The sequence below is a fragment of the Fundulus heteroclitus genome, unplaced genomic scaffold (assembly GCF_011125445.2).
Source record: "Fundulus heteroclitus isolate FHET01 unplaced genomic scaffold, MU-UCD_Fhet_4.1 scaffold_91, whole genome shotgun sequence".
In the NCBI taxonomy this organism is placed as follows: Eukaryota; Metazoa; Chordata; class Actinopteri; order Cyprinodontiformes; family Fundulidae; genus Fundulus; species Fundulus heteroclitus.
In genome coordinates, this window is record NW_023397373.1 from 113,580 (window position 1) to 139,061 (window position 25,482).

At 40.7% G+C, this 25,482-nt stretch overlaps 1 protein-coding gene and 1 long non-coding RNA gene across 4 annotated transcripts in view; both read right to left on the reverse strand.

The window, feature by feature from the left end:
* The window catches only part of LOC118562406 (NACHT, LRR and PYD domains-containing protein 12-like), a 629,435-nt gene that overhangs the window by 83,011 nt on the left and 520,942 nt on the right, over positions 1 to 25,482 (reverse strand). The gene's annotated exons all lie outside the window — the stretch shown is intronic.
* LOC118562415 lies at positions 11,788 to 15,760 on the reverse strand. Its single transcript, XR_004930603.1, has 4 exons — positions 15,526 to 15,760; positions 15,105 to 15,417; positions 12,193 to 12,353; positions 11,788 to 12,069 (listed from the first exon to the last, which is right to left on the reverse strand). It is a non-coding gene; the product is annotated as an uncharacterized LOC118562415 (long non-coding RNA).

A 25,482-nucleotide genomic window follows, 5' to 3' on the forward strand; every position in this document is an offset into this window, starting at 1 on the left:
AATCACATTTAAACAGACACACGAGAATCCACGCAGGGCATAAGCCTTTCTGTTGTGATCTATGTGGACAAAGATTTAGTCAAAAGGGACATTTATACACACACATGAGAATCCATACAGGACAGAAGCCTTTTTGTTGTGATCTATGTGGGCAAAGATTTAGCGAGAAAGGAAATTTAAACAGACACATCAGAAACCATACAGGACAGAAGTCTTTCTGTTGTGATCTATGTGGACAAAGCTTTAGTCAAAAAGGAAATTTATACACACACATGAGAATCCATACAGGACAGAAGCCTTTCTGTTGTGATCTATGTGGACAAAGATTTAGTCAAAAAGGAAATTTATACACACACATGAGAATCCATACAGGACAGAAGCCTTTCTGTTGTGATCTATGTGGAAAAAGATTTAGCAGAAAATCTTGCTTAAGGACACACATGAGAATCCATACAGGACAGAAGCCTTTCTGTTGCGATCTATGTGGAAAAAGATTTAGCAGAAAATCTGACTTAAAGAAACACACGAGAATCCATACAGGACAGAAGCCTTTCTGTTGTGATCTATGTGGGCAAATATTTAGCGAGAAAGGAACTTTAAACACACACATGAGAATCCATACAGGACAGAAGCCTTTCTGTTGTGATCTATGTGGACAAAGATTTAGTCGAAAAGGAAATTTAAACACACACATGAGAATTCATACAGGAAAGAAGCCTTTCTGTTGTGATCTATGTGGACAAAGCTTTAGCCTCAAACATCACTTAAACGAACACATGAGAATCCATACAGGACAGAAGCCTTTTTGTTGTGATCTATGTGGACAAAGATTTAGTCAAAAAGGAAATTTTTACACACACATGAGAATCCATACAGGACAGAAGTCTTTTTGTTGTGATCTATGTGGACAAAGATTTAGTCGAAAGGGACATTTAAAATGTCACATGATAATCCACACAGGACAGAAGCCTTTCTGTTGTGATCTATGTGGACAAAGCTTTAGCCTCAAACAAAACTTAGAGACACACAAGAGAATCCATACAGGACAGAAGCCTTTCTGTTGTGATCTATGTGGACAAAGCTTTAGCCTCAAACATCACTTAAACGAACACATGAGAATCCATACAGGACAGAAGCCTTTTTGTTGCGATCTATGTGGACAAACCTTTAGCCGCAAACATCATTTAAACAGACACATGAGAATCCATACAGGACAGAAGCTTTTCTGTTGTGATTTATGTGAGGAAACATTTAGCCAAAAAACACATTTAAAAATGCATATGAAAATCCACACAGGACCGAAGCCTTTCTCTTGTGACCTATGTGGACAAAGATTTAGTCTAAAAGGAATTTTAAACACACACATGAGAATCCATACAGGACCCAAGCCCTCACGAGAAGATTTCGAGAAGTCCTCTCAAAATCCGGAATAATTGTTGTTGATTGCAGCAGTGTACAACAGTTCCTATTGAATTAGCTTGTAGAGTGCATTGCCTTGCTGTACAGAGATGTCACAGGATGTAGTGTCGGGCGGACATTATTGTGCCCAAATATGGGCAATAATGGCCGCCTCTACACACAGTGATTGAGAAAGCAATTTATGCTTTTATTTTCTTATGAACGCTAAATTCATTAAATCGCCATGGACGTATTAGTTTTAGGTAAAGCTAATGATCCGCTGATTTTTCCTTGTGGACCGGACTCTTTTAAACACACACATGAGAATCCATATAGGACAGAAGCCTTTCTGTTGTGATCTATGTGAACAAAAAATTTGCAGCAAATCTAATTTACACAGACACATGTAAATCCATGCAATAAGACAAGGCAATTTCATTTGTATAGCACATTTCCGTACAAGGACAATTCAAATGAGTTACATGATTAAAACGAAGGTAAATAAAAATGTAAACAAATTTAAATTAATGATGTTTCAGTTAAAAGTTTAACCAGAACAATCAAAATCAATCCTAAGCGACTTGGTTTATAATCTTGATTTAAAAGAACTCAGGCTTTTAAGTACTTTTTACAGTCTTCTGGAAGTTTGTTCCCGATGGGTAGAATATAGGAAGTTAGCTTGTTACAACAAGTTGTAAAGTCCTTTGGGGTCGTCGTACTAGTTAAAGTGCTGTACAAGTACAAGCCAATTACCGGATTAGGTTTGAATCAGAAGACCTTAGTGGTCTGGAGGGTTTATACGCTGATAGCAAGTCTGCGATGTATTTAGATGCTAAACCTTTCAGGGATTTTATAGATAAACACATTTATTTTAAAGCCTATTTTTCGAGCTACAGGGAGGCAGTTTAAGGACTTTACGACCAGGTTGATGTTCCCTACTTTCTTAGTCTTAGCGAGGATGCAGGTAGCAGCGTTCTGGATCAACTGCAGTTAACTGATTGACTTTGTTGGTGGACCTGTGAAAACACCGTTTCAGTTATTGATTTGACTAAAATTAAATGCATGGATTATTTTTTTCATAACCTGTTGAGACATCCATTCTTGATCCTGGAAATGTTCTATAGGTGATAGAAGGTAGACTTTGTAATTGTGTTTAGATGGCTCTGGAGGTTCTAGTGCAACGGCGCTCAAACTGGGGTCCCCAGACCCTGAACTAAGTATCACAATGGACACATATTTAACGTCCACCTCATTAAGTAAGGTTAAAGCCAAATCAGCTAAAATTAGAAAGTATGACAACAATTACATCGAGTTTGGCTTTATGGACAATAGGGATGGGAGACCAAAATGTGCTGCCGTTTTTGGGGCCTATTCTTGAAAACAATACCTATTTTTATTTCTTTACATGATTTACATGATTGATGAGAAATGTTAGTTTTATCAAATATTGCACAACTAAAATTAATCAAACAAAACATTAACAATGGATATTAAATGGAGGGAGCAGCGAAGTTCTAATTTTAGATGTATTTATGTTTATTTTTAACAACATGCATAATTTCTGATGTGTTTAACTATAAAAAAGGCTGTTTAAAAATAGTATCAGCCTGAGGAATTTTCCCGTTGCTAAAAAGTACCTGGCCACGAAAACTTTGAGAACCCGTGCATTAGTGCACCCAGATTTTGGGCCTTGTCCAAAATCTGGAAGCAACAAGCTGTGTGCAAAAACTTTTTACTTCTGTTTTGTTTTTATTCAACTGAAGGATATTCTGGCACATCCATGCATTGATTTCACCATATGATCAGCCTTCATTCTCCCTGCTTCCACAATTTCCAACTAATTTGAGTTTGTTTTTATGGTTATAACGAGTGTTATTTACACAAGGGTTTAATACATTGATGGGATATTGATGTTTGTTTTCCACTCCACTTCTTATAACCAACATACGACTTGAAGCCTTTTAAAATTGGCTCCAAAAGTCAGCTACCCTAATCGTATTAGCTTCCAGATAACATTCGTTCTTCCCGAAAATGCAAATATGGTTTGTTTCAAACATACGTTTTGTTTGTTTTCGCTCCACCATCGTTCGATAGTGCAGTGAGCATTATTACCGCATTAATATGGAAGATTATTGTCAATGGTGTTTTTGTGTAACTTTAGGATTAACCCATTTAGCTTCCGATCGCTACAGCGACCCCTAGCTTCCCAGAGGAATAATGGCATTACTAAAATCAAGCATTACATAGTTAATGATTTCTCTGAGAAAATAATTCTTTAAAATGTGATTTTATGAAATAATGTTTAACTCTGGATATGCAGTGTAGATGAGTCAAAACATATTCACTGAATTATGATGATGAGGATCAACCATTTAATGTGTTTTTGTGTCTTTTTATTGTACATCAATCCTTAGCTTCTTTTTTAATTTCATTTTGCTTAGTAGTTTTAGTTAAGTTTCACTAGCCTAGTAGAGAGGATTTGTTGATTGAAATAGTGTTAATTCAGATAAACAGCATTATATAGTGATGTTCTCTGGATGTTAATTTTATTCCTGTTAATAAATTCTTGAACTTGAAAAGAAGATGTCACTCATTCATTCTATATGTGTGCAGAGCTTGCTGTTGAATGAACGCTAGTGCTCGAATCATTCCTTTCAACTACTGTCCTGATATCAGCTGTTTGGGCTGATATTCACCGAACAATACCTAAGAAAGAGTTATTTTTAAAAACATTTAAATTAACCTAAAACGGTGTGTAAAAGCACAACATGCAGGTGAAAAACGGCAACCTCCATGGATGAAAAATAAGATTTTACATATCACAAGCAGCAATTTTTAAGTTAATCGGAAACACATTTCGGAACACATTTAGGCCAACATGTTCAACTAATCATGGATCCCTTTAAAGATGCGGTTGCTTGTGAAGTCCCTTTGGCTGACTTAGTCAGTGGAAATGATGCTTTCAGAGACGCTCAGACACTCTTTTTAAGCTGCCAATACATTTTCAATAGGCTTGAGATCAGGGCATTGTGATGGACACTCCAAAACACTGACCTTGTTCTCCATAAGGTACTTTTTCAGCAGTTTGGCTGTATGCATCATTGTCCATTTGAAAGACCCATTTGTGCCCAAGCGTCAACTTTGTTGCTGCTGTCTTAAGATGTTGCTTCGGAATTTCTACATAATGTTCATTATCATGATGCCATCTATTTTGTTAAATGCCCCAGTGCCTCCTGCAGCAGAATAACCCCACAACATGATGTTACCAACCCATATTTCACAGTTGGGATGGTGTTCTCAGGCTTGAAAGCTTCTCCCTTCTGCCTCCAAATGTAATAATGGCCCTTAATGCCAACCAGTTCAATTTTAGTGTCATTAGACCACAGGACATATCTCCAATGATTAATTCCCTTGTCCGTGTGTGATTGCAAACTTTAATCTGACTTTTATGTGTTTCTTCCTGCCAGAGTAGCCTTTCAGCCCATGTCAGTACAGTTCTTGTTTTACTGTGGATAATGAGACACTCTGACTAGCTTCAGCCACATCTTCACAAGGTTTTTTGTTCTTTGGTTGGTGTTCACATTTCAGGCCAATATACGCTTGTGTCTGGGACACAAAACCGTCTCCTTCCTGAGCAGTATGATGGCAGGACAGTCCCATGGTGTTTATACTTGAATATAATTGTTTGAACAGATGAATGTGGAACCTTCAGGCATTTAGAAATTGGACCCAAGGATGAGCCAGACTTGTGCAAGTCCATAATTCTCTTCCTGATATCTTGGCTGATTAATTTTGACCGTCCCATTAGAAAACATAATTTAGAGAAGAACTCTTTATCCAAAGTGGGAATGTTGTCCGAATAGTTCAGTCAGTAAGGAAGGAAGTAGGAAAGGAGCCTATATGCTTTCTGTCATAGTTCCTTTAGCATAGGGATGTCATAATGTCCCTTACCAGCGCTAAGGAGCTATAAGGAATCCCACAATCCTTTGCATGACATGACCTATAAGCACAGCCCACCTCACAGAAATTAACAAAAATGTCCGCAGAGAACAGAGCGTGTGGTTGTAAGTAGCACCATTTACCCTTTCACATATTACAGGAGTTGTTGGTCATCCATGTGGTTAATAAGACGAATCTAACACATTCAAGAATCATTATTAGGTTATTTATCTTAAAACAGGACAAAGTATTTACACACAAGAAAATCAGACACAGTATACTGAGTACATTCACACATGGACTAATTTGTTTGGCTAATTTGTGGCCTAATCAGTTACAGGAATCATTTGATTGCAGTGATTGCTTCAAAAGGTGCAACAAAATATTAAGGGTACCATCATTCCAGGCCTGTTTTATGAGTTTATTTTTTTAAAATCATTCTGTTGAAACAAAAGCAATGACTGATTTTAATTTATTTATTGTCGTAGAATTTGTATCTATTGTACACTTATCTTGTGTTTCTGTCAGAACTGATAAACCAACAGCTAAAGCAACAAATCATCATATTAAGCAGAACATTTGAGGCACATAATGTGTTGATAAATGAAAAAACTGATGTGTATATCAGAAAGTAAAGGATTTAAATGTAAATGTCAGCTTTCCAGCCCTGAGGTCTAAACTTTTCAACACAAAGCTGAATGTCAATAACACTTAGCTGGAACAACTGTACTCTACCTCTCTCTGTCCAGCTCCGCTCTCCTGCCATCTCAATAAACTGAAGATCACGCCGACCCCTGCACTTAACCGGCGCCCAGCAGTCAGCCGTCACCCCTGATCCGCAGTCCGATCACCGGAACCCAGCCAGCCCTCCACCTGTCAGCAGCCCCAGGAGCAACAGCCACCTGCTCCGCTGCTCACACCAGCAGCATCCGCCCCCAAAGCTCCGCATCCTCCGCTCACTCTCCTCGGCGGTACGTCCTTCGCTCAGTGGTAAGAACCCGGTCACGTATTAGAGGGACCCTACGTTTTCTGCGGCTCCGAAGGAATCCCCGCGATCGTTTTTCATTAATTTAATAAACTTTGTTAACCGTCCTCCTGCCTATTCTGTGTGTTCTGCATGTGGGTCAAGAGACTATGAACCATGACAATGTTTAAGGATGTTGATGATTATGATGACATGTTTAATGCAGAATTTCGGTTACTGGAGAGCTATAAATAGAGAGATAAATAGAGCTATAAATAAATGTGGCATGGCCACACCTGGGAGGGATGAAATGCATTATTGAATGTTGAAATATCTGAATATATCAAGTAAACAGATGGTATTAAGGTTGTATAATAAAGTATGGTCAGATGGTTTATTAACAGAGCAGTGAAAGGAGGCAATTGTAGTCCCAATCTGTAAGTGGTAAAGACCCCTGCTTTTTAGCTCAGCTTTTTGTTAAAGTTCATAGTTCAGAGAAGTTTAGTGGTGAAGAAGGAAGACAATAACAAATAATATACATGTGTTTGAAGATGTTGATTAGGATTAATGCAGATTTTATGTTACTGGAGATGTATAGAGCTATAAATAAATGAAAATTAGATTGAATTGGGAACAACATGTAACCTGAGGAGAACTTAAAATGGGTTGAAAGGAATTTCACACATCCACGCAGAGACAGCCTCTCACAGCAGGATGCCCTGCTATAGAGCCAGACTTTTCTGGAGACGCTGGAGGAGTGGGTGGTTGGGGAGACCAGCCCCCATGCGGGCCACATGGAGATCGAACCTTACAAGCTGAGTAAATATGCTTTCTGTGAAACTCATCTGCCGTCGCTTCAATGGAGTGACAAGAGGGGGAAATTCTCGTTGTCCTCTGTGGAGCGGAGGACCTGACTTGCATTGGAGGACTGAGCGAATCAGAGTTAAGTCTGCAGTCTTACACTCTGCCTCAGACGCTGGAATAAAGAACCTGTCCATGCCAAAACCTGCTTTGTTTTGCTTCCTCGGGACTCCAGTTGGAGCAGTCAGCGGAGTACCTATGTGTGGCAGTATGCCCTGTGGGCTCTGAACCCACCACACAAGTGCCTGAATCTGATTGGTTGTGGCTCTGTCTGTATATAAAGGCCCTCTCTCACCTGGCGGACATGATGTTATCCTTCCGGTTCAGACCTTGGTGTTTGCTGGTGCTGCATATTGGTGGTGGACTCTCCGGATGGTGGTACTCCTTCTGGTTTGGTGCACGATTTTCTTTTATTCTTGTTTGCTGTGTTTCTTTTGTAGGTCACTACCCTGATTTGCACTGCCATCTTTGAGTTGTGCAAAACTGTTATTTCAATGTGAGTGGTTTTAAAGTAGTATGTTTTCTCAAATAAAATAAACAATTGGGTGAGATTGTCTCAAGCCTCATCTGCAGCGGGCCTGTGTGCCATAATGGTAACTTTATGTAGAATTATTGCAACCTTATATTTATTAAATTAGTGGTCTTAAATTTAAATTGCCCATTTGGATCACACTGGTACTGCCACACATGTTCCCAAGCTGAGAGCAAAATCTGGACTTAAATCCCCTGCTACATGGCGGGGACTCTACTACGACCCGGGGCCTGCTCAGACTGCGTTTTGGCTAGCTCAGAGCCGCATGTATGCTGCTGAAATGACCAACGTTTTCCTGGAGTACTGCTTTCCCCTGGATGGCCAAAGTGAACCAGACTCACACCGAGGCACCGACAGGTTTGGCAGAGAAATAAACAGGGAAAGTTAAATGGTTTATTTAGAAGGTTTACATAATGCACTCTCACCGTTAGCCTCGTTAGCATTATTTGAACTATGTCATTGCTGATGTAACTTGAGTGTGTTTTTATGGTTTTAACAAACGTCATCTCCACAAGGGTTTTGTACACTGATGGGATATTGATGTTTGTGTTATCCAGTCCACTCATTATGACTAAAATAAAGGCAAAGCTTTTTAAAGTTGCCGCCGAATGTCCGCTAGCATAATGCTATTAGCTTCCGGTAACTTCCTCTTCCCGGGTGTATGACTACAATTAATTTCAAATGTAAGGTTTGTTTTTCGCTTCGCTCCACCATGCTTCTGTATACTCCTAAATAACTCCCTGACTCACTCCCTAAAGGCTCTTTTTTTTCTTGTTCAACAGTTCTTTCAGGTCACTGGTGATCCAGGGTTTGTTATTAGGGAAGCATGTCACTGTTCTGGTGGGGATGATGCTGTCCATACAGAAGTTCATATAGTCAGTCACACACTCAGTTATGGCATTTATGTCCTCTTCATGTGGCTAGCAAAGAGAAACCCAATTGGTAGTTTTTAAAACAACCCTGTAGGGCTCGATTAGTTTCCTAAGACCACTTTCTCACAGCCCTTATTGTTGCAGGTAGTCTCTTGACAAGTGGTTTGTAATCTGAGCAGATTGGGCTGCGGCGAGAACTCCATGTGTTTTTGCCCTGCCATTCACTATATGCACGCGCGAAAACAACAACAACAACAAAGAACCGGGTGTTAACGTCAAATAAACATGCAAGCATATCGAGTTTTTTTATTATTTATTTATTTTATTTTTTTAATGTTGGCGAGGCGGTAGCGTGAGTTTGGCGAGGCGGCCGCCAAGATAGCACTGCGGGAAACCCTGATGTTCATACTTTCACTGTGTTATTCATTGTTTGTACTGCCATTTTTTCAACTTTTCGTTGCGTTCGCCTGTCTGCTAAGCTCAAAACAACCGCGCCTGGCTTGACGGAGAAACCAGAACAGCTGAGCATCTTTACGACAGTGCACTTTTTTTTCGCCCTCCGGGGAGAGCCTCGCTGGAAAATCAACCCCGGTTGCATAGTATACCTTTAAAGGCAGTAGATATCTGATCATGGTGTTTCTACCTGGAATATAGATGTCTTCTTTCCATTTTCTGACACATGCCTTTCTCCAGCTGTCAATGGATGAGAGGTGGGTTCACCCTGGACAGGTTGCCAGTCTATCGCAGGGCAACACAGTGACAGAGGACAAACAACCATTTACGCACACACTTACACCTAAGGACAATGTAGACAGAACAATTATCCTAACGGTCATGTTTTTGGACTGTGGGAGGAAGCCAGAGTACCTGGAGAGAATCCACGCACCCACATGGAGAACATGCAGACTCCCTCCAGGGTCAGACTTGAACCCATGACCTTCTTGCTGCAAGGCAGCAGTGCTACCCATTTTATTTACAGATGACTCAGCAAGGAGGAGGCAGTATTTTTAAATACAGATTTACTGTAGTAAATTCTATTAAATGAAGACACAGAACACGACTCAGACTAAGTCCTCAAAAGATAGGGAGCATGTTGCTGTTCCAAAGAAAAAAAGTATTATGCAAGATTTGACATGGCATGGGAACGCCACATTGATGATGCAGGAGCTGAAACAACATGGAGTCATTGATGAGGGCGATGGAAGCTCAACAGCAGGTTAAGTCGTTACAATATTTTAAGTTTGTTCCGTTTCAAAGTGAGGAAACGAGGACAGGGCTTGTCTCAGGGCTGTGAGCAGAGTCCTGAGCGGCTGAAGTCATTCTTCCAGCTGCTGCGTAAACATCAGTCTGGTAGCTCGTAAGGCGGCTCTTAGTTTGTTAGCTGGTTAATGACAGGAGCTTGTTTACATGCCCAACTTTCCCTGATTGGATTGAAACGTGTTCGGATTAAAAGGAAAGAATGTATTCTGAAAGCACCGTTTATATGGGCTTAAAATCATAATTTCATCATGACGTGTTCATTGCACCAAGATTTATTCATAGTAGAAACTCTCTGACGTTAGCAGAGTGGTTGAATTTCCATAAAACAACCGCAGAAGTTCTATACTTCTTCATGCAGGAAAAAAACAACAATAAAGATGAGTTCAAACTTTCAGGATGAAAGCTGAAGACGTCTCCCTCTGCTGCTGTTCCTGCATCCGTCTTTAAGGCTCCAAGCCCACTTCCTGCTGCTGGTGGTTCTGCCCGTACGCTCTGTGTTCCCTCATCATGTTCAGGTTACTCTAGTTGGGTCAACTAACCTCCTTCACTCTGCTGAAGACTAACAAAACTCAGTTTTTACCTGTTTTATTTTCTATGATGAAATGTGACTCTGCATGCCATGCTGGCCTTTAAATGTTTAATTCTGAGGTTCTGGACTAGTCCAAAAAGAAAACCTATTTCTATTTATGTAAACATGAAGTAATATACTGAAGAAAAATATAGTCTTTTTTTCTGTAAGAACCGGGCTCCTGGTGGTTTGAAGAGCTTCAGTGGCTTCATGAAGCAGAGCCGTGTGAGGAGACTCTGCAGGTGATGATCTGTGGAGCAGAACCAAGAGCCTTCAGACCAACAAACCACCTCCTGATCAGCCCTCTTCCTCAGCTGGAGCTTCAGCTTCTGGCTCGTTCCTGGATTTTTTTTTTTTACCAAAATCTGTGATTTTTATGGGACAAATGGCGCCTGAGAACCCTTTCTGGTGTGATGAGCGGTGGCTCAGAGGAGTAAGAAGTGAGCTACAGAGTCACAGGTTGCAGGTTCGCCTCCTGGACTAGACCACTTTTACCTCCATTTTCCCTCTATTGGAAGCAAAAAGCAGCAAGATGCTCTCTGGAGTTGAACCTGCAACCTTTAGGTAACAGTAAGCCAACCAGCATGTCTTCTTACTCCCTGAGCTACTCACTCATCTAACAAAATATCCACGTTTCTCGTATTTGACTTAAATTTCGGGGTGTTTCTGCAAAAAGGGGCGTCGACATCCCAAAAAGGGGCGTCGACATCACAAACCTTCGTCTCCTCCTGGAAAACAGCCCAGCAGGTCCAACCAGAACTCTGAGCAGCTGGGTTCTGCTCCACAGCTTCTGCTCTGGCTTCACTTCAGAAGACAGTTTTTTCTCAGAACATGAAAGACTGGGAGATCATTTCTCCCAGTCTGTCCTCACATGCTGTAAATGATCCATGTTTTAAAATGATCAGTTTAACTCTTAAAATCTTTCCATCCAGTACATTGAGTTTGAAGCCTGAGAAGGTCCAACACCGCCTGGAGCTCTGATTCTGGTCCAGTTCATGAAATACAGATAAAATAGGTGGATATTTGCTAAACATTGAAGAGCTATTCACCTGGTGAGGAAACAGACGTGTTGAAGAGGAATAAAAGTCTAATTTAAATCAAGTTACAATAGTTATGCATTTAAAAAAGATAAACTTTGAATTGCACTAAAACAAGGGTTCTGAAACATTTCAGATAACAACAGATAGATAGATAGATGCTCTAAAATATACAACAGGTCCAGTTTTTAATATATTTATATCAACTTAATGCAAATATAAAATAAAGTCCTGGAAGCCAGAAAACTTTTAAAAGTGTTTATCTCTAGCTAAAATAATAATAATAATAATAATAATAATAATAGTAGTAGTAGTTGTAATAATAATAATAATGAAACTAAAAGACATGCAGTTAGTTTTCCATTATTTTATTAGATTTTTCTCCAGTGTACATAAATATATCTCACTGAGGCGTGGCTCCATAAATACACATGAAGAAGAAGAAGCAGAACAAACACGGTCCATTCAGAAAGCTGCAGCAACACAAACAGAACGTCACACGACTCAAGGAGCTGCAGCTCAGAGCCGCTCTCATCGTCCATTGCCTCCTGCTGCAGCGCTGTGCTTTATCACCAACAACCCATGGAGAGGCTGGTTCTGACCCGAGGACTGGAACGCTGCACAGCTTGTTCTGCTGGCTTTGGGAACCCAGACAAAGAGGAACACAGGAGAACGTCTGCAGGGCTCTTCAGAAACAACCCAAGGTAAAAACAATCTGAGTCTCGGGGTCCTGAGAGGAACAAGCCCCCCTCACACTGTACCCAGCCTGTGTGGTTACTCGGTCCCAGTCACCAAAACATGCAGACATCTCACTGATTCTCTGCTGGTGTCCTCGTTTCCCAGTGAAGCAACTAAAGAGTCCCCAGGTTTTAGTCCTGCTGACTTAGTGTTTGGACATTCACCTGCTGCTCCACTTAAAGCCCTGAAGAGGAAGTTTTAATTCTGACTACTGGATCAAATCAAAGGTTGGTCCATGTGCTTCCTCCATCCAGACCAGGTCAGGTCAAAGGTCAGACTGTCAAACAGGAAGTAAAGGCTTCCACTTCCTTTTATAGGGTGGAGCAAAGCAGGCTCTAGTAGCAGGGCTGGATTTCTGGGTAACTGAGGCCAGAACACGTCTCTACAGTCTGTCTGTCCATCTGATCCATGAAGAAACTGAAGCTGACATCAGGGGACACCAGAATCACAGCTTTGTCATCAGAACCTTCACAGTGGAGCAGCTGCTCTTTAGACCAGGGTCTCAGGAGAAACCTGTCTCTGATGGTTTTACTCTGAATGGAGATCAAGAAATGTTGGCTTTTGTTCTTCATTTGCTTGTCTGAGAACTTTACACTTTGAAACCATCATGTCCAACAATTTATCAGCAACCAGAACTTACCAGAACCATTTCAGCTTAACTTTGGTTTCATGTTGTAGTGACCATCCAACAGGTCAACACTTGTTTCAAGCTTTTTATCGTTGCTTTTCCTTGTTAGCTTGTTAGTCTTCAGGAGCCTTCAGAGAAATGAGCCTACAGACCACACAGAATACTTTCTACAGACTGAGCTGTTTGATCACACAGCTGAAACACTTTCCCTCTATGACCAGTCTTTGTTTTCACTAAGTCACTTCACAGCGTTAGAGTTTAAGTCATCTGAGCTAAACAAGTGTAAAGTTGCAGGTCTCACATTTAGTGCACATTATTTTACACATTTATCAGGAGAAACATGAATGAATAATACATGTTAATCTAAAGAGACTCTGCAGCCTGTGGAGGAAAATAAAGAAGGTGCTTAAAGTCTATGCAGGGTCCCAACTCAGTTACTGTCTGCAACAACTACCCCGTCCACTAGAGGGAGCACTGATACTTCCACCAGCTCTGCTTCAAAGTTAAACAGGAAATAACTGCATTCACTGGTTTGGTATTGGTTTAAGAAAAACAATTTAGCTTTTTATCTCTGTTCTTGTTATTAAGAATTGGAATATTTATTCCAAAAAACAACGATAAACATGTTTTAATTGAATTAAACTGGATAAAGCTTGGGTTTAAAGCCTGAGAAGACATTAAGAGCCCAAGTGTGAAAATCAAAAGTCCAGAAAAAAGACAGTTGACCTGACAGCTCAGGATGATGGAATCAAGGACTGAGAACATCTAGTGTCTTCATTCAGTTCCTCAACTGACCAAAGGACTAATCATAATGAGTCTTTAGCATAAATTAAGTTCAGTTAGTTTAACAGCTTTAGACATTTCTCTGTTGCTTTAATAAAATTCAAGTTGACTTTAGTTGGTAAAGTTTAAAGCAAATTCCCATCAGCTGCTAAACGTCCAGATTTCAGTTCCAGTTATCAGATTGAGCCGATAGATCAGAGATCATGAGTGAGAGGCTTTAGGATGCAGCAGAAAGACGTCTGGTTGGATAGCTCAGGGTGTTTGCTCAGATATCAGCAGTATGGAGGTCATGAGATCAAGACAGACAAGCTCCTTGTTTTAAATAAATCCAAAACTGAACAATTTGAGAGAAATTTGAACAAGATAGGAAAGAGTTAAACCAGTGTCAGTCAGTAGCTCAATGTGATAGACTGTAGGCTGGTAATCTAGAAGGTCTGAGTTCAAATTACTATCAGGCTCCTTATTGTTATGAAGAACCTTAGAGTCTGTATTTTGAGGAGTCCAGGATTCTGAATGAAAAATTTAAAAGCACCAAGAGAAGAACACTGAGAGGGGAGTGGACCTGATGGTGCAGTGGAACTGTCTGTGACCAGAAGATACCAGAGGTGGAGGTCCTGGGTTCAACTCCTGCCTGTGCTGTGACCTGGAGAGGTAAGTATGTCTCAGTGTAGGGAGTGGGTGAGGGGGCCGTGTCCCCTCCCCGGCTTCTCAGGAGGTTCATGAAGGGGGTTATGCTCTTTGCAGAGCTGACTTTTTATTGCTGACACACCTCCACTGCTTGTGCTTCCTCACTTGCTGCTCAACTTGGACACCAGTAACTTTAAACCTGAAACTGGATCAACCTGACTGGGAATGTGGAGTTACATCAGGAGAACAAGAGGAGAAACTTTGGATCTGAGGAGGACCTGCTGCTTTACTTCTTCAGCTTCTGGATCTTCTCAATCAAAATACTTTCAAAGCTTGATTCAAATCTTATTTTCTTACATGGAAACTCTAAAACAGATCATCCACATTGGTTCAACAGCAGCATCTGATCTGAGCTTCAGCAACAACTTCCAAAACATCTCAGCATCAACATCTGAGTCCAACATGCTAAATTCAGCTGACCTGCTCAAAGAAGTTCAACAAACCTTCAGAAACTCAACATCACAACTGAACCAGAGTCTCTGAACACAGTCAAACATCTCCAAGCAGGTCAAAGGAGTTAGCATGTTCTACTCCACATGCTAGCACCAACATGTTGTGAAAGCTCCTCAGCAAACAGACCAACCAGCAAAGCTGAGCTAGAAGAACCTTGGATCTGAATGACCTCTATTAGTGTTTCAATGCAACAAACTGAGATCTGAATCCAACCTCTGAACCAGTCTGACTGAGCCGATCCAGAAGCTGGAGAACCAAAGCAGCAGCTTCAGGTCTCCTCACATCTAAACCTTCTCCTCTTCTCTCACCATCTGAACTCCACATTCAGTCACATTAACACAGTTACAGGTTTAAAGTCACCGCTTGAGCTCAAAGTGCACTTACCCAAAGGGTTGCTCCATGTGCTTCCTTCATCCAAACCAGGTCAGGTCAAAGGTCAGACTGTCAAACAGGAAGTAAAGGCTTCCACTTCCTTTTATAGGGCGGGGCAAAGCAGGCTCTAGTAGCAGGGCTGGATTTCTGGGTAACTGAGGCCAGAACACGTCTCTACAGTCTGTCTGTCCATCTGATCCATGAAGAAACTGAAGCTGACATCAGGGGACACCAGAATCATAGCTTTGTCATCAGAACCTTCACAGTGGAGCAGCTGCTCTTTAGACCAGGGTCTCAGGAGAAACCTGTCTCTGATGGTTTTACTCTGAATGGAGATCAAAGAAATGTTGGCTTTTGTTCTTCATTTGCTTGTCTGAGAACTTTACACTTTGAAACCATCATGTCCAACAATTTATCAGCAACCAGAACTTACCAGAACCATTTCAGCTTAACTTTGGTTTCATGTTGTAGTGACCATCCAACAGGTCAACACTTGTTTCAAGCTTTTTATCGTTGCTTTTCCTTGTTAGCTTGTTAGTCTTCAGGAGCCTTCAGAGAAATGAGCCTACAGACCACACAGAATACTTTCTACAGACTGAGCTGTTTGATCACACAGCTGAAACACTTTCCCTCTATGACCAGTCTTTGTTTTCACTAAGTCACTTCACAGCGTTAGAGTTTAAGTAATCTGAGCTAAACAAGTGTAAAGTTGCAGGAGGTCTCACATTTAGTGCACATTATTTTACACATTTTATCAGGAGAAACATGAATGAATAATACATGTTAATCTAAAGAGACTCTGCAGCCTGTGGAGGAAAATAAAGAAGGTGCTTAAAGTCTGTGCAGGGTCCCAACTCAGTTACTGTCTGCAACAACTACCCCGTCCACTAGAGGGAGCACTGATACTTCCACCAGCTCTGCTTCAAAGTTAAACAGGAAATAACTGCATTCACTGGTTTTATCAGACTGTCAAATCTGTAAAACAACAAAATAAAGCTATTATTCAACTTGGTTCATTCTTTACCTATTGGTTTAATATATTGGTTTAATTCTAATCTACAGATTTACCCAGCTTACCCTCTTCCTGGGAGGCTTCTAGTAACTTAAATGTTCTTCTAATTCCTGAATCTTTTTGTTTTCCATCTTCTTTTTATGAGATTAAAATGGAATTATTTTTACCTCATCAATGATTTCCCTGCCTCCCAGAGGTTAGATGCTGAGGTTCCTTGGTGATCATTGTATTCCAAATATGAAGCCCACTCTGTTTTAAAATATTTGATAAATTCTTTATCCTTAAGCAATGATGTATTAAATCTCCAGGTTTTGTTTTGTAGGGGTTACTTTTTTATTTATTAGGGTTAAAGTAACTGGAGCATGATCACTGACAGCAATAAGATGTATTACAGCATCTGAAATGTCAGACAGCAGCGAGTTTTTGATTAAGAAGTAGTCCTAACGAGAGTAGGAATGATGGACATTTAAAAAGAAAGTATATTCCTTACTGTTAGGATGAAGAGATCGCCATGTATCACAAAGACCAAAATCACTCATGTATTGTTAGACTACATTTATTGATAGCCAACCAAGCTGAGTCCCTGTTGTAATCAACCTATTTCCTCAATTAGACCAAAGCTGAGGTCACCCCCAATAAAAGGAGAACAATCCAATTGCTTTGAAAGTGCATAAAAGTTTGAAATAGAATGAGGGATCATCAACATTTGGACCATAGAAACTGACAATACATAACTTTTGTTTGTGAATAGATGTTTTTATTATAATGAATCTACCTTTAGGATCTATAATTTTGTCTAATATCATAAAACAAACGTTTTTGTGGATTAAAATAGTTACTTCTCTCAATCTAGAGTCAAAGCAGACAAAAAACACATTAGGGAACTCAGGTGAGTTTAGATTTTCTAACAGGTGAAGCTGATTCTATAATAACCAAGCTCCATCATATATCAGAGCTCTGATTACCCCGTATGTTCCTAACAGAGCACTTCGCTCTCAGACTGCAGGTCTGCTGGTGGTTCCTAGAGTCTCTAAAACCAGAATGGGAGGCAGATCCTTTAGCTATCAGGCTCCTCTCCTGTGGAACCAACTCCCAGTTATCAATATCTGCTTTAGGCTTTGTTACACAGTCAAGCCATTCATCAATGACATCAATAACCTCTTGACAATTAGTGAGAAGGATGAGCCTGTCTCTCCCCACACAGTTTATTCTTGGAGGCATGGATGACAAACAAACTCTAAGATCATCTTCCACTTGTTAACAAGCTCTGCATTTGTTCTTCATTACAGTCAGAGTTGAAAATGTTGATTCACAGAGGTAAGTGGTTGGAAACATGTCAGGTTCAAATACCTAAAACATTCATTAAACAACACAAGGAAGAAAGACAACAAGCATTAGTTTGGTTTTATTTGAGAGGAGGACAGCAGAGATGCGCTCAGTTACAACTCCTTACTGCTCTGAAAACACACCCTGTGCTTCCTCTCTCTTTATTGTGTTCAGGGAGGTCCCTAATTAGAAACCATTTATGATGTGACATTCAAGATAATACAACGCCATTCACACAGTTCAGTTCAGGTCTTGGAAAAAGAGTTATATCTCTGCAGGCCTTCTGCAATGATAAGAGAGACAGTTGAAAAGCATAGTATGAGGTAAGATGAAGCATGGTATATGTTCCAGTAAATAAATGACAATAATAATAAACACAAACAATAATACATAAGAGAGATATTAGTCATCTGAAAAACACTTTGTCTGAATAAACTCAAACCTTAAAACCTTTTTAATAGTAATGAGTAAATATGTGATAAATGCCATAAACATGGTAAATAAAAATAAACATGTAGAGAATAATAAAAATAATTCTAACAAAACAGCAGCAATATTTTCATGGCCTCAGCAGCCAGTTCAGGATACTCATGTGAGAGGGAGGCCCAAAAGTTTGCATGATTTTCCTGTTGGAATCTGACCTTCAATGTTCTGTCACAAGATAACTCCAAGAGCTGTTCCTCTGTTTTACCTCTTAAGCCATTTCTTGTTGCAGCAGGTGAAAATGGATCAGCACCCAGTCCCAGGCATCAGTGTTCACATCAGAGAAATATGAGCTGAAGTTCTCACACAGTGATGTTAGGTGTGAAGTCACAACATCCCTCACAATAGCAACAGACAGCTTCTCAGTGTTTAAAAAGTCAGTCATTTGGGGGAACATGTCTGTTATTCCATCTTTTATTCTTCTTCTTCATAAAGGTGGTGATTTTGTCACTAACTTCAAGGATAGATGTGTAGCTTCCTTGGATGGAGAGGTTGAGGCTGTTCAATATGTTGAATATGTCTGCAAGATAGGCTAACTTGGCAATGCAGTCTGGATCATGAAAGAAATGTACAATGTCCATTTTTTTCCTCTCATAAATTCAGCCATTTCTCTATGTAGCTCAAAACCTCTGCAACATTTTCCCACGAGACAACCATCACACGTCAGTGATAAAGCAGTGCGTCATGTTCAGCTTCCAGATTTGGGCAAAGTTGAACAAACAGCTGTGATTTCAAAGCTCTGGATTTCACAAAGTTAACTGCAGTGATAGCTGTGTTCAGAACAGAAGATCTGGGTCCATGTCTCTGGAAGCTAGTGCCTGCTGATGCAGGACACAGTGGGTAGCTGTAACGCATGGATTGATGGATTTTATCCACGCTTCAACTCCACTCTTTGGGCCGGTCATCACTGCTGAGACATCCGTACAAACAGAGACATTTTTCCAGCTCAGTCTCGCTTCAGTCAGAAAAGCATCAACTAGCTTAAATATTTCCTCACCAGTTGTCCTGCCCAAGACCTCCTAGCAGAAACCAAAATCCTCCAAAATGTTTCCCTCCCAGGGATAGAGCACCAGAGCTATCAGTTGAGCAGCAATGGAAATGTTTGTAGATTCATCCAGCTGTATAGAAAACTGATCACATGATCACAACAGTCTATCCAATCACTGTTCCTGAATGTCAGCCGACAGTTCTTTAATTCTTCTTCTCATCGTGTCGTCTGAAAGCGGGACAGTTTTCAACTTGTTAGCTGCTTCTGTACCAAGTAGAACCTCACACATGTCCACCGTAGCAGGAAGCACAAGGTCCATTCCTATTGAGTGTGGCTTCTTACTGTTTGCATTGCGCTATGCCAGCAGATACAAAGCTTGTTTGCTAGCACTTGAAGACAAACACATTTTGGTCTCCCATCCTCATTCTCCATAAAGCTAAACTCGATGTATCTATTGTCATACTTCCTAATTTTAGTTGATTTGGCTTTTACCCTACATGATAATTTGGACAGAGTTAAATATTTGTCCATTGTGATACTTAGCTCAAACACGACATCCTCAACAGTGCCTCCTCAGGCCTAACTACATAGTTTCACAGGCCCCCAACCCATGGTCTTGAGACCCCGGTTTGAGGGCCGTTGCACTAATGGACTCAGGCATGAACCTCTGAAGGCATCTAAATGCAATTACAAAGTCTGCCTTCTATCACCTGAAGAACATTTCCAAGATTAAAGGACTAACGTCTCAGCAGGTTACGGAAAAACTAATCCATGCATTTAATTTTACAAAAATCAAAAACTGAAATGGTGTTTTCACAGGTCCACCAAAAACATCAGACAGCTGCAGCTGATCCAGAACACTGCTGCTCACATCCTCACTAAGACTAAGAAAGCAGAGAACATCGACCTGGTCCTTAAGACCTTACACTAACTCCCTGTATCGCAGAAAATAGAGTTTAAAATAAATGTGTTAGTCTATAAAATCCCTGAATGGCTTAGCACTTAAAAACATGTCTGACTTGTTATCACCGTATCAACCCTCCAGACCACTAAGGTCTTCTGATTCAAGCCTAATTTGGTAAATGGCTTGTACTTGTATAGCACATTAAATAGTCCGACGACCCCAAAGCGATTTACAACCTGTACAAAGTTGACTTCCTACATTCTACCAACTGAAACAAACATCCAGAAGACTGTGAAAAGTGCTTAAAATCCTGAATTCTTTTAAATCAAGATTATAAACACATTTGTTTAGGATTGCCTTTGACTGTTCTAGTTAAACCGTTAACTGAAACATTTAAATTTGTAGTCCAATTTGTTTTTGTTTTTATTTTATTTATGTAAAGCCCTTTGACGTGTCCTGGTACTGAAATGTGCTATACATAAAAACTAGCCATTTCTTGCATTGTATGGGTTCTTCTGTGCCTGTTTAAGCTAGATTTTTGACTAAACCTTTGTCCACATAGATCACAACAGAAAGGCTTCTGTCCTGTATGGATTCTCATGTGTGTGTTTAAATATACTTTTTGATTAAATCTTTTTCCACATAGATCACAACAGAAAGGCTTCTTTCCTGTGTGGATTCTCATGTGTGTCTTTAAACTACATTTTTGGCTAAATCTTTGTCCACATAGATCACAACAGAAAGGCTTCTCTCCTGTATGGATTCTCTTGTGTGTGTTTAAATGTGATTTGTGGCTAAAGCTTCTTCCACATAGATCACAACAGAAAGGCTTCTGTCCTGTATGGATTCTCATGTGAGTGTTTAAAGCTGATTTTTTGCTAAAGCTTCTTCCACATAGATCACAACAGAAAGGCTTCTGTTCTGTGTGGATTCTCATGTGTGTGTTTAAAGTTGATTTGTCGCTAAATCTTTGTCCACATAGATCACAACAGAAAGGCTTCTGTCCTGTATGGATACTCATGTGAGTGTTTAAAGCTGATTTGTTGCTAAAGCTTCTTCCACATAGATCACAACAAAAAGGCTTCTGTCCTGTATGGATTCTCATGTGTTTGTTTAAACTTCCTTTTTGATTAAATCTTTGTCCACATAGATCACAACAGAAAGGCTTCTGTCCTGTGTGGATTCTCATGTGTGTGTTTAAAGTTGATTTGTCGCTAAATCTTTTTCCACATAGATCACAACAGAAAGGCTTCTGTCCTGTATGGATTCTCATGTGAGTGTTTAAAACTGATTTGTTGCTAAATCTTTGTCCACATAGATCACAACAAAAAGGCTTCTGTCCTGTATGGATTCTCATGTGTGTCTTTAAATGTGATTTGTGGCTAAAGCTTTGTCCACATAGATCACAACAGAAAGGCTTCTCTCCTGTATGAATTCTCTTGTGTGTGTTTAAATTATGTTTGAGGCTAAAGCTTTGTCCACATAGATCACAACAGAAAGGCTTCTCTCCTGTATGTACTCTCATGTGTTTGTTTAAAGCTGATTTTGCCATAAATGTTTTGCCACAGTCTTTGCAGCTAAGCTTCTCTCCTGTGTGGCCTTTCCTACATTTTTTCTTCTCTGTAGGACATTTATTATATCCAGAGTCTGACAAAAGTTTCAGCTCAGAGAGAGGGTGTTCTACATCACTGTCCTCTTTATCTTCCTCAGTGTCTTCAGTCTCTAAAAAAATTGAAGCATCTCCATGATCTTGTATCCTTATGGATTCTTCTCCATCATTCTCTTCTGGAGGCTCTCTGTCTTTAATCTGGTCTGGATAAAGCTGTGAGAGCAGCAGAGACTGTTCATCATCCAGAGTATTTATGGGAGGAGCAGCAACTGGAAACCAGATGGCATTAATCACCTCCTTCCCACTGAGCTGCTCTCCTAGCAGACTGATATAGACTCCCTCCTGTTCCTCCTTGATGTGGGGGGGCTTTGGGTCATGCAGGTCGGCACGAGGTCTGTGGTCTAAAGAAGCTTCTTCTTTAACAATCAGCTTCTGCTTCACATCTGCAGGAAACATTGAAACACATTATGCACATTAGATAGTATTTGGATTTCATCCTGAACTGAGGCACATTTTAATTCAGATATATTTAAGAAATTTTGCTAGATTAAATTCTTTGACAGAACATGCAGAACAGTAAAACATAGAATAAAATCACATGACTGTTATAACCCCTGCAAAAACTCAGTTGTTTGTAGAGCTACATTTTTTACCTTAAAGTGCTGATGACACAACATTGACCTTTTCAGCCATGCTTTTAAAACAAAATGTTAGGCTTTGTCCAATGTGTCTAATATGTCCATGTCCACACATAAAAGAGCATCAGATTATAAGACTGTTATATAATATTTTACTATTCTCTGCATGTTTTATTTTTATTTACCATGTTTATTGCATTTATCACGTATTTACTCATTATTATTAAAAGGTTTTAAGGTTTGGGTTCATTCAGACAAAGTGTTTTTCAGATGACTGATATCTCTGTCTCCTATGTTACAGAGTAAGACCTGGTGCAAGAAACAGTCTCACCATAAATGTTGATTGTTTTTGCGAGCGCTATCTTATCTGTGATGAATTACACCCAGCCATCTGTTGATACCCCTTATCCTGTTCGATGAAAGCTCAATTGTTAAGGTTGTTCTGCATTACTGCACTGCTAGTTTATGATGTCAAAGGTCACACTGAAGTATGTCTCCCCCTTCCTTAAACTCTGCAATGTACAGGACTGTCTCAGAAAATTAGAATATCGTGAAAAAGTACTGTATACTAGTAGGCTATTCAACTAATCACTTGAATCGTCTAATTAACTCGAAACACCTGCAAGGGTTTCCTGAGCCTTGAAAAACACTCAGCTTGGTTCAGTAAACTAAACCACAAGTATGGGGAAGACTGCTGATCTGACTGCTGTCCAGAAGACCATCATTGACACCCTCCATCAGGAGGGTAAGACACAAAAAGAAATTTCTCAAAGAGCAGGCTGTTCACAGAGTGCAGTTTCAAAGCACATTCACAAAAAGTGTGTTGGAAGGGGGGAATGTGGCAGGAAACGCTGCACAACCAAGATCTGGCACCTGCCCACAGTGCCAAAACCACCAGTAACTGGTGTACTGACCATGGCATTACTGTCCTTGATTGACCTGCCAATTCCCCTGACCTGAACCCCATCGAGAATTTGTGGGGTATTGTGAAGAAGAAGCTGAAAGACACCAGACCCAACAATGCAAATGAGCTAAAGGCCGCTATAGACCAGTTCACGCGTGACGTTAGCGCTACATCTGGGTCACGGTGGTTGGCAAAAACAGTACTGTTCTCGTCTACTACATAACAAAACGGGTGATTTAGAGCGTATTTTTAGTTAGTTTATTTTTGGAATCTAAACAATGCCTACGACTTGTTGTGCTCCCGGTTGCACACAGAGGCATTCCAAATCGTTGGATGTACGTTTCTGTCATTTACCGAAGGAGGAAGGACGAAGAAAGAAATGGATATTTTCAATGAAAAGAGCGCAGGCAGATAATCCCAATGGACTGGGGGAGCCATCATACTACGACAGAATTTGCAATCTACACTTCATCTCCGGTAAATACAACTTAATTCTGCTCTAGTGATTGTTCTATTTAAATAGCGGCGGAGGGGCGGTGGCGATCGCTAGACAGGGCCGGGAGAAGCAGAGTCGATGCGCAGCAGCAGCAGCACGCCGCATCATTTTAGTTTTCTTCGTGCAATCAGTGTACAATAATGTGCACCAGACAGCGGCTGCATTACGCCCCTGTTCACGCGCGCTAGTACGTCTGTGTTTACGCTGCAACGTCGCCGACACCCCCACCCATTTTAACAAGACATAAACACCAAAATAATCCGTAGTGAACAATGTTTTTTTTAACCTACCGGTGGCGGGTCTTCCTCTCTGCTGAGGCGCAGTCTGTGTCCGACTCCGCTTTATGTTACACAAACATGTCTGAACATCCATCCATCCATTTTCTGACCCGCTTAATGTCCCAGTGGTTTCATGCTTCCATGCTCTCTCGTCTGTACTGGCCTGCCGTGTTTATAAGGCAGCTGTTTATGTCGCGGTACAGAACACTTGGCCAGCATTTCACAGACTCGCTCCGTCCCTTCAAGCTTTTGCTGTGTGGATCTGGCAATCTGATACCATCAACCATCAACTTAGTCTTAAAACGATCTTGTGATACGTTATCTAAAGAAGAAAAATACGCGGAGAACTCGTCAGTTTCTCTGTTTGCGTCCGCCATTGTGTTCGTCTTTTGCCAACCAGTCCGGCGCGCATGCGCGAAAAACCGGGATCAAAACAATAACAATGAACTGGTCTATAGAAGCATCCTGGGCATCCATAACACCTCAGCAAAGCCACAGGCTGATTGCCTCCATGCCACGCCGCATTGATGCAGTAATCTGTGCAAAAGGATTCACAACCAAGTACTGAGTGCATTAATGGACATTTTCAAATGTTTGATTTTGTTTTGCTGTTATAATTTTTTTTACTTGGTCTGAGGAAATATTCTAATATTTTGAGATAGGATTTTTGAGTTTTCTTCAGCTGTACGCCATAATCAGCGATATTAAAACAATAAAAGGCTTGCAATATTTCAGTTAATTTGTAATGAATTCAGAATGTATGACATTTCATGTTTTTTAATTGCATTACAGAAAATAAAGAACTTTATCACAATATTCTACTTTTCTGAGACAGTCCTGTATATAAGGACCTTCCGTTTCTGTCGTTTAAAATAAGCCAGGTTAGCAACACTTTTATTTTGGGATCTTATTTATTATACACACCCCTGTTCCCTCGACAGAACCAGCACCAGGAGACAACATGGACCAGGACCGAGATAGGGAGCCGGACACGGAGCCCTCCAAACATCCACACCCCATCACCTGAAAATGTAATCCCACCCCAACACTAACAACTCTCAACACACATGACAATAGACACCCAGGCTGCGTTCACCCCCACTCCCCCTTCCTCCCCTCCTCCCAGGGGGAAAGGGACCCCTAAAGGAGGGAGCATCAACTGGGACAAACTGCTTAACCCAGAACTTCCTGCCACACTTGGATAGCACCGGACACAAGGAACTGACTCATATCTGTCAGATAGCGTCCCGGAGGTGACACAGTTTCTCTAATGATGACACAATTTGGATGTGTACGGCCCTCTATGGATGTTAACCTCAGAATCAGAATCAAGTTTATTGCCAAGTAAGTTTGCACTTACAAGGAATTTGACTTGGTGTTGATGGTGCAGACTATTTCAGTCACTTCCCTCCTGCCAGAGGGAAATGTCTGAAATAGTCTGTGACTGGGGTTCGAGGGATCCGCCACAATCTTCCGGCATGCCTCAGAGTCCTGGAGGCGTACAGGTCCTGGAGAGATGGAAGATTGCAGCCAATCACCTTCTCTGCAGACCTGATGACACGCTGCAGTCTGCCCTTGTCCTTAGCGGTGATACCAGCATACCAGATGGTGATGGAGGAGGTGAGGATGGTGTTAGGAAAATGTGAATGTAATCATTTTATTTCTATCAAGTTACAGGTATTTGGTTTGTTTTAAGAGTTTGCCTTCAGGAAGGTTCGGTTGTATTTAACCTTAGACAGGGAGAACAAATGG